Genomic DNA, 9,895 nt, shown 5'->3' with positions numbered 1-9,895 from the left:
CACAAAATTGCAGCACTAGCAAAATGTAAACAGGCCACTATGGGTAGCAGTAAACTACCAGTCCTGGTCAGCTGTCCCTGAATGTAGTGGAGTTTGGTCAAGGGCATTAGAGAAAAGTTGCACTTTTATGAAGGCTCATACTCGTATGTCCACTGTGCAAAAGGAGCTTTTCTTCTAGTGACATAAGAACTGTGTGTATAGGAGCCAATAATGCTGAGTGGGCACAAGAGACCTCCCTTTGCCAAACCTCAAACCTCTTTAAGTTCTGGCATCAGAAAAAAAGGGTAAAACAGCATCAGGGAAGATCTCCTGTGTGATGGAGTGCAACAGAAGGCTTACGGAGGCAGTGCAGAGCTCTGAAAAAGTGTCCGTCTGTACTGCATGGTACTATAAATCAGGCTCGTGTTTAAGACAGACACGTTCCTGTATGACCTCCCCAGAAGTCTTGTGGTGTGTAGAACAAAAGACAACAGATGTAGACAGGAGAGGAAAAGATAAAAGGATTTTGGTCAGAGGGGCAAGTTGCAGTCACCCACAGGGGACTTTTTCTGGCACTGAATCAAAGGTGGGTTTTGAGGGATGATTTTTCGAGGCAGTTTTGCAAGGTTGATGGAGAATTCATCAATGTGAGGCAGTATCAGAGAAAGTACAAAGGTGCTTGTTTGAAAACACAGTAAGCAGGCGAAGGACAGTGACCCTGGCTAGATGTAAGTGAAATGTGATGACAAGAAAATAGATGTGTTGGGGATCAATGGAAAAGCCCTTAGAAGTGAAGATACACAGTTGCTTTTGGAAGAGAAGGCTTGGGAAAACGATGAAAGGATATGACCACAGTGACAAGATTAGAAATGTGTCTTTGTAGGTTTGATGAGTCAAAACTTGTCAAGGTGGTCAAATAAAGCTGAAATAATCAAATCTTCACACCGTGTAAAACACAGTGCCTGTCACTTCCAGAGTCATTCATAACACATCAGAAGACTTCACAGTATCTGAACAGGCTTTCTTAAGGTTGGTTTATTTCCTTTTACAGAGGGGAAAAATCTTCTGATAACGGTTCCACTGTGCTCGGAGTTGAGACGACGTAGGCCAATTGCCTGTGTAAACTGGCTGGTAGCTTCAAAGGATCCCTCTTTTTCTGTTTTGTCCACATGAAGATGTGGAAATAAAAGAAATTGTGGTGGTGTATATCAGAATCTTTTAAGATGTAAAAAATGTCTCTAGACTATCAATAATTCTGCTATTCTTCACACTTAACACTTAGAAATTACTCAGGTTTTTCTTTAACTCCCTTTTTTCTAGCTAATCTTAGGCTGCATTTTTGCTGCATAGGATTCTAACTTCATCTAGTTCTAGCTACCATTGACCTTGGGTAGTTCATATTTGTTTAAAGTTGCAGTCCATGGCAATAATTACAGTGCCATAGAACCGTACGTGTGGTTAAACTTCAACTTATCTGCTGGTTTAGAGTTTGTCCCTCATAACTTGGAAAATACTTCAGGCTATTTCGGCAGAGATATCCAATAAAAGAATTGTATTGCATAAACTAAAGTAACTTATTTCCAAAGTACTAATTTGGTAAAGCCTGAAAAAGGTATTCTCTAAATCAGTTTCAAGCAACACTGACAGACAAATGCACACAAAAACCTGTTTGGTAACTGAAACTACTTAATAGTTCATAATTTTAAATAACAAACAGATTTACAGGACATTGCTGGGCTCTGCTATATATCTCCTTTGCTGGAAATTACCATTTATGTAGCAGAGTCAGCAGAAGGAAAGATGTGGTCATTCCCATGCAAAGCCTTATCTGAGGATGGGATAAATATCAGGGGATAGTAGAACCAAAAAGCAGCAGTAGACACTTTGAGACAGGTTCTCTCAAAACCCTTCAAGAGGTAACAGATAGTTCTGTTACTATAAATGGAATATTAATTCTGAATTTAATTATTGACAATTTCATTAGATGCATTTTGATGTTTTGCTATTTATAATGCTATTATTAATGCTATTTATAATAATTTATAATCCCCAGTACCAATACAGGCGGGGGGATGAAGGGATTGAGAGCAGGCCTGTGGAGAAGAACTTTCATCCCCCAGGAGGGGGATGAAAAGCTGGACACGAGCCGGCAGCGTGCGCTGGCAGCCCAGACCCCCAGCCGTGCCCGGGGCTGCATCCCCAGCAGCGCGGGCAGCCGGGCGAGGGAGGGGGTGCTGCCCCCCTGCCCCGCTCCGTGAGACCCCCCCGCAGCGCCGCCTCCAGCTCGGGGCTCCTCGGCACGGGACAGACACGGGGCTGTTGGAGCGGGGCCGGGGGGGCACAGAAATGCTCCGGGGGCTGGAGCCCCCCTGCTGCGAGGCCGGGCTGGGGTTGTTCAGCTGGGGGAGAGAAGGCTGCGGGGAGACCTTGTTGTGGCTTCCCAGTACTGAAAGGGGGCTTATGAGAAAGATGGGGACAGACTTTTTAGCAAGGCCTTTTGTGACAGGACAAGGGGTGATGGTTTTAATCTAAAAGAAGGGAGATTCAGACCAGGAAGGTCTGAAGACCTTTTTTACGAGGAGGACAATGAGGTACCGCCTCACTGGCCCAGGTTGCCCAGAGAGGTCATGGATACCTGGGATACAGGGATTCCATCCCTGGAAACATTCACGGTCAGGTTGGACAGGGCTCTGAGCGACCTGATCTCACTGCAGAAGCCCCATTGCAGGGGTTTGGACCTGATGACTGCGTTTAGCAAAGTGGGAGATAGAAAACAAAAGACTTTGTAAAGAACTTATCTTAAGAAGGCTAAGGAAAAGAAATGGTTTAGGTTTAAAAAACAAACCCAAACAGTTCTGTTCAATTGATCTTTGTGCACATGCAGATACACTCCACATTGTTTAACTTTTCATAATGCAAACTTCTTGAAAACAGCTTTAGGGGAAGCTAGAGTAGCCAATGAACATGACAGATCATAGAATTTATTTTCCTTCAGCAATAAGCACGCAGGAAAAGTGGAACCTGATCCCATGGATGCTACATTTCATTAACTATATGAAATAGCATATGACAATTGTATTGTGCGTGGATTCAGGAACAATTTAAATCGAATATTCAGTCAAATGTCAGTTGAACTATAGACAGAAACATTTCATTAAAATTTTGTGATATTATATGGCTAATGGCATTGTCTAAAGTGACATTATTTGGCTATGCATTTTGCCACCCTTTTCAAATAACTCAGTACAGTGCAACCCTAAATCTCATCTATGCACTTTTCTCCCACCAGAGGGTGCTGGCCAGCCCGTCAGACTCTGTTATGAGGGAGTCATTTCAGGTGCTGTACCTGGCAGAAACCTGACATGGGAACTAAAAAAGAAGTTTCCAATCTTCGTTTATTATGATACCCTCAATGGGAGCAGCTGATGAGTAACTCCATTCTTAGCAGGGCAGTGTTTATATCCAGGATTTCAGAGGGTCTCCTGCTGTAATCCACAAGACCCATCTAGGCAGCGCACATTACCACTTAAAAGCATCAGTTTGGAAACTCAGAATCTCATAATTATTAGGAAAAGAAGTAACTATCAGGTTTTTTTTGTGAATCCTTGTAGAAATACCAGAAATACTCACATATATATTTTTTAAAGAGGTCTGTACCCCGTGACTGCTGTTTTTATGTGCCAGCATAGTGATATAGAGCAGAGTGAAAAACATTTTGCTAGCAAATCCTGTACCCTTGCTCTAGTGGGAGCTGATGCTACAAGTTTTAGAGGAAAGTGTATGTAGCTTAGCAGTACCAAAAGGATAAACTCTAATAAGTAAAGAATAGTCTATGCTTATGAAATGATTGGAGATGCATATGAAATGAATTTTAATTCTTCAGCCATTCTGGGTTGAATTGGGACCAAGGCATAATAATGTAGGGAAAATACCTTTCCATATAGTGCATTTGGCTTTGATATAGATATTGGAGTCATGAGCATCAATATTCACAAGCAGACCCCAAATCTGTGAAGTTATTTTTGTAGCTTATTCTCAAAATGAATCTTTCTGCTTTGGAAAGAAAGCTCATACGTGTTCAGTTGGGATGCCTGTTTCAACTGCTCTGGATTTGACAGTCATTTGAAGACCTTTAGCAACTAGGAGATTGGAAAGACAACTTCTAAATGTGTTCTGGACATCATGCAGTCTCTCAAAACTTCCTCTGGGTAACCTCATTAGGCTTTTGTTCTGTCATATACAAACCTTCAGCTCAGTCCGATGGCCTGGCAAGCAATCCTGCAGGTAGCTACCAATTCACAGAGCAAATGATTTCCCTATAGCGATGCCTGCAGAGTACCCGCCTACTGAATATTGCTTTTAGGGGAGCCGCAATCCAGAGAAAGATGCACCTTCCTTTTTCTATGTAGCTTCAAGCACCGAATGTTACTGTACCACTTCTAAGAGTTAAAGCATTTAGCATGTGGCAAATTTAGCCCTACATAGTTGGTGGAAATGCTCACACTTTCAAGTGTCTTCAAGAAGCCCACCAAGCCCCATTCAACTGCCTTGGAAGAACGCATTACTGTCACTGTCAGGGGACGCCAGCACCCGTACGCGAACTCGACGGCAGGCTTGGTCTAGGGGGTTGAGATGTCTTTTGAGGTCCCGGGAAGGTGAGGCGAAGCCGGCAGCGCAGCGGGTGGCGAGCGGCCGCAGGACAGCCCACCTTCCGCCTCTGCGCACAGACGAGGCCCGTCTCCTCGGGAGCCCGTGAACGGGCCGCCCGGTGCCCGGCGCCGCTACGGGGGGGGGGGGAGCGGGCGCGCCGCTCTGCGCGGGCGCCACCGGTCTAGCGGGACCCCGGGCCCGCCCCGCTGAAGGGACACCCCGGCGCCCGGCCGCTGACCCAGCCCGCCTCCCGTCACCGCCAGCCGCTGCCCGCCCCAAGCCCCGGCCCCAGCCCGTACCGCCCCCCGTCACCGCCAGCCGCTGCCCGCCCCAAGCCCCGGCCCCAGCCCGTACCGCCCCCCGCCACCCCCGCCGCTGCCCGCTCCAGCCCCAGCCCCAGCTGCCGCCCCCCGCCACCCCAGCCCCTGCCCACCGGCGCGGGGGGAGGGGGGGGACGGCGCGGCGCACCTGCGGGCGGTGGCGGCTCCTGCGCAGTTGGCTGCGCGCTCGCACGCTCCCGCCCCGGCCCGCGCCGATTGGTGAGCGCTCCCGTGCGGAGCAGCGGTTGGCTGGCGGGACCGTCAGTCCGGCGCGCCCCGTCCCCTCCCCTCGATCCCCCTCGGCCGGCCTGGGCCTCGTCCTCGGCGGCGGCGGGCGGGGGGCTCGGCCCGGTGGGCGGCCTGCGGTGCTGAGGGCGCCCCGGTGCTGGCGGGGTCCCCGCGCTGGGCGGGCTCGTGGGCGACGCTGGCGGCCGCCGTCCCCAGACAGGTGAGACATGGACGAGCGCCGCGCGCCTGGCGGGACAGGTGGGACCCGGCCGCCCCCCCACCCCCCGTCGCCGAGCGGCTGCGCCCGCGCTGTCCCGCCCCGCTGCGCCGGGCCGCGCGCCGCTCCGCCGCAGCCCCCCGCCGTGCCCGTTTCGGGCGTGTGCTGCGGGCGGAGCTCTGCGGCGGCGGGCCCCGCTAGGAGCCCACCCTCCCGGGGCGCGCCGCGCCGCTCGCGGGGAGCCCGCGGCTCCCGCCGCTCCGCAGAGCCAGCGAGCCCGGCCCGGCGCGGCGCGGGGCGCAGCCCGTCTCTGCCGGCAGCGGTGGCGCGGGGCCGCGCGGCCTCTGGCGCGGCTCCGCGGGCAGGTGCGCGGGCGGGGGGGGCCGCACCGCTCCGCTCCCCTCCCCGCGGCCTCCCGCGCGAGGCCCCTCCCCGCGGGCGCCGTGCCGCGCTCGGGCCGGGGCAGGCGCCCGTGCCCGCTCCGCGAGCGCCCGCCTGGCCGCCGCGCGGGCCTCCGACGGCGGACGCGGCCCGGCAGCCCCTCGGGAACGGCCTCTCGGCGGTGCGCGGACACCCCCGCACGGTTCTCGCCTTGGGCCGGGCAGCCCTCGCGGGCGCTTGTACCACCGGCTTTGCCGGGCGCTGCCTTCGCCGGTGGCTGCCCGGGTCCCCCGCGCCCCTCCGGGCCCGGGAGCAGCAGCTCTCCGCGCACGCCGCCCGTGCAGTTATTTCACCAGTTGGCTGGATTTCCGAAGCTTGAAGGGCGTCACGGAAGGGGGTAGTTACTTTTCTGCGTTTGGCCACATACGCCCCACTGGACTCTTGGAATGAATTTGAAAGCTGTTTGCATATCACGAATGATGCTGTGCAGACACAGCCTTGGTTGGCTGAGATCTGTTTTCAGATCGCTTCAGATAACTTTTGGTCTGGCTTTGGCAGGCTTCAGTATGTGTAAGGTTTTGGCATGTGGTGGGGAAGGAACCATTGCTGAAATTCGCAGTTGTGCCTTTTGTCGGTAGTCTGTGGTTCTGAACCCAAGAAAATGGAACGTGTGTAGTATCTTGACTTATTTCTTATTGAAAAAAAAAATTAAATCTGCATTGGTGCCCCTTACAGCGTGGAAAGATACTCCTTGACTTAAAGACCTAGTTGAACATAGCAATCTCCCTTTTACGTCCAACAGATGCTTTTAAAGTCAGAATTGTTTCCATGTTGAACATTCATGCTGTGTCTGGTAGTTGTTCTTCGTGTGTGAGAAGAGACAGAACTACGTGCACTTGTTTGTTCGTTTTCTGTATGTTGTCCGTCCTGCATCTTGTAGCACCAGTTTGAAGAAAAATATTAGAAAACTCTTAACCAAGTTATTTTATTAATTTTTCTGTTTACTTATTTTAGTAAAGGGGTGACATCTGGAGATCAAGATGAGCATTAGTTACGAGCTTTGCTTTTCAATCCATGTAAACTTTATTTCCAGCACATTTTGTAATCAAACTTTACATGTGGATATGGTAGTATATTTAAAAACATTACTAATGAGCACTTTAGAAAATGAAAGATACTTTATTTTATAATGTATACAAATGTAAAATATCTTTAAAGCAAACTTACAAAGGAAGCACCAGTTTTGTTGGACTACGAGAGCAAGAAATTTATTCTTTTAAAAAAAGTCTTTAAGTGACCATATTTGCTATATTTTCTATCACATTTAGTGTTTTCTGCAGCTAACAATGGTGAAAACGAATTGTGTTTTATTTTTAGTTTTTCAGTCTCTTTGGTTAAAGTAGTCAATTGTATTGACAGTCAGGAAAAGCTCACCTTTCTCAGCTGCCAAAAACAATGTTTTTTAGAAATTAAACTTCCATTTTCAACAACAGTTCTCTGTCTAAAACTTCTATTCTGCAAATTTCTGCTCCCACTTTTCATTATACTTGGGGGATTAGCTCATATGGAATGGGGGGGATTCAACAGGAGATCGTCCCATTTAAATATCATGTGTTCTATTCCTGTGATGCTTAAGGAGAGTAACACTTCTCATCAGCAGCTCAAACTGACTTACTTTCAAAATGGAGGTGTTTAAAAGCCAAAATAAATATATAACAATGGGACTGGGAGAACTAGGTAGCAGTTGGAATTTTTGAAGTACCATAGATGAAAAAGTAACCAAAGATTTTGGAGCCAGTTGTACTTACCAGAGCTCAGGACAGCAAGGAAGAATTGGTGCCTATTCTGGAGGAAGCCTAGCGATATGTTTGTCTATCGCTAGGCAAGTTTGGGAAAACCATTAATGTCTGTATAACAATTTTTTTTTCTTCTTATAAGAAACAGGATGTCGCATCAGATAAGAACTATGAAATATTTCCCAGATAATAAATGTCAGACAGTGTCTTCTGAGGATAAAGAACTTAAAAGCCTGAGAACCAGATTTCTTCTTAAATTGCTAGTTACAAGTTGAGATCACTGGCCTGCCAGTCCTGATTTTGAAGACAGCAAGTTCTTGTGTTGAGCAAACGAAAGGCAGGTGCTCCATGAAGCTTATTCCTTAATATTTCCTTGGTTACCCATATCAAACAAAATAATAGGGGAAAATAGAATGGCTTTTACTTAATAATATGTTGAAGAACAGAAATATTGGGGTAGTTAGGCAACATAGTGCTATGAGGAACTTGTCTTACTAACCAAACCTAACTTTGTTCTTTTATGTAATTGTAGGTTGAATTGACCAAGGTAACTAGGTAAAAATGATAAATATATTAACTTAATCAAGCACTCTAATACTGTGTGATACTCAGCTTAAAAAAACCAATGATATATTATCCTTTTAGTAACAAACAAGATAAATGGATAGTTTACTGTCTATCTGATATATATCGGTACTAGCAGCTTATGAAAGAACCATTTTTTAGGAAGAATACATCTATAGGGAGTTGCGATAGGTCTGACAGTGCACAGCTTCATCAGTGATCTGGCAATAGATTTGTCAATGTCATGGTTAACGTTTGAAAATGCCTCAACTTGTTAAAAACATCAACAGTTAAGACAGTCAATTTGAACAGGGTGAAGTAGACCACTGGGCGTGCTATATATTTCAGTAGAGTTTGTATGAAGGTCAAAGAAATTTTTATATTGAAGAAGAGGAACTGTAGGCTTCATCTAAAGTACAAGGGAATGTGTTTTGAGGAGCAGACATCCTGCAAATGGTGCAGGTGGTCAGAATAGGTAAGCAACGCAACAAGAACTCTCAGCAACATTGCAGGGAAAAGGGTTAATTCTATCTCTAAATAAACAGACAAGGAAGTAGTGAACAGAATTAGGAAGAAGATTTTTAAGTTCTAAAGCATTTGGTGAGCACGATACTGGATTATAACGCATAATTTTGATATCCTCATTTTAAAGAGGAAGGTAAAAGTTCTGAGTGTCCCAAAATTAGCAGTGAAAATGTTTTAAGAATTTGTGATGAGACACTTAAAGAGCAAGATCAGCCTCGTCAATTAAATGCAGGATCAAGGAGGGTCTTGAACATAAAAGGGAAATGTTTGCTGCAGTCAGTCTCTTCAAGATAGGCAAGAGATATATCTGTGAGAGCATGAAAGTGATCAGAAAAGTGTTAGTGGCAAGGATCTGTAAGAGAAGACCAAAGAACAGGTATACAGCAGGTGTATATCTTGAACAGTGTGTGAAGTTCTTCTGTCTCCATCCTCAAAAGGGTGTGAGAAAATTAGAGAAGCTGTGGAGAGGAGCAGTGGGGCTGAAGAGAAGGATGTGGTTGACTTACAAGGAGTAAACTGTAACTTGACTAGGAGCCCTCAGCCTACAAGAGATGTCTGAGAGAGGGCACAGTATCTTTGTAGCATCATGAATTGTGAAGGTGAACAGTAAGATTGTTTTTTTTAACTTGTTGTCTTTAATACAAGAACCAGAGAGCATAAAATAAGACTAAAAAAAGCAAGCTTCAGGGTGGGCATTTTTCACAAAAACATTAATTTTTCTCATGAGCTGCAGAACTTCTCATTAGAGGATGTTGTAGATGCTCCAAGATTTGCAGAAAAACTTTCTATGTTTAGAAAGCAACTGGTAATTCCTAAGAGGGAAGTCTAGAGATAATATTAGGGGTGAAGATTTTTATTTGTGACTTAGGAAGTCCCCGATCTGCAAATCATGATTGACTGGAAAAAATATTTTGAGGAAGTAGTGCTACGTCATTTCCCTCGTCTTCTGTTTTTCGGTACGTTCTACCGATGAACCACTATGGAGTTTAGAAGCTGTGCTGCACAGATGAGTAAGTTCTCCTGGTACAGCTGCTGTTATGTTCAGAGTACAAACAAATAAAACGAGGATCATCGAGTCCAACTTCTGACTCCACACAGGGCAACCTAAAAGTTAAACCATATATCTAAGCGTTGTCCAAACACTTCTTGAACAACTATGCAAAACTTAGACATTTAGGGTGGGATATGGAACAGTATGCTTAGGTATTCATAGACTCCCGCTTGGACTGAAATGA

General features: G+C 46.8%; 1 protein-coding gene across 4 annotated transcripts in view; it reads left to right on the top strand.

Moving 5' to 3' along the window:
• The window catches only part of RALGPS1 (Ral GEF with PH domain and SH3 binding motif 1), a 152,648-nt gene that overhangs the window by 18,587 nt on the left and 124,166 nt on the right, over nt 1-9,895 (top strand). For 3 of the 4 annotated variants that reach the window (XR_010375613.1, XM_064468405.1, XM_064468406.1), the window contains exon 1: nt 5,227-5,397. The exons of the other annotated variant lie outside the window; for it this stretch is intronic. The gene's annotated coding sequence lies outside the window, so the exon portion shown is untranslated. Of the gene's footprint in view, nt 1-5,226; nt 5,398-9,895 lie in introns of those variants that run through there. 4 annotated transcript variants of the gene reach the window in all.

The sequence above is a fragment of the Phalacrocorax carbo genome, chromosome 18 (genome assembly GCF_963921805.1).
Source record: "Phalacrocorax carbo chromosome 18, bPhaCar2.1, whole genome shotgun sequence".
NCBI classification, from domain to species: domain Eukaryota; kingdom Metazoa; phylum Chordata; class Aves; order Suliformes; family Phalacrocoracidae; genus Phalacrocorax; species Phalacrocorax carbo.
The sequence above is the reverse complement of the archived record's forward strand: the minus strand, read 5'-3'. Positions and strand labels throughout refer to the sequence as shown.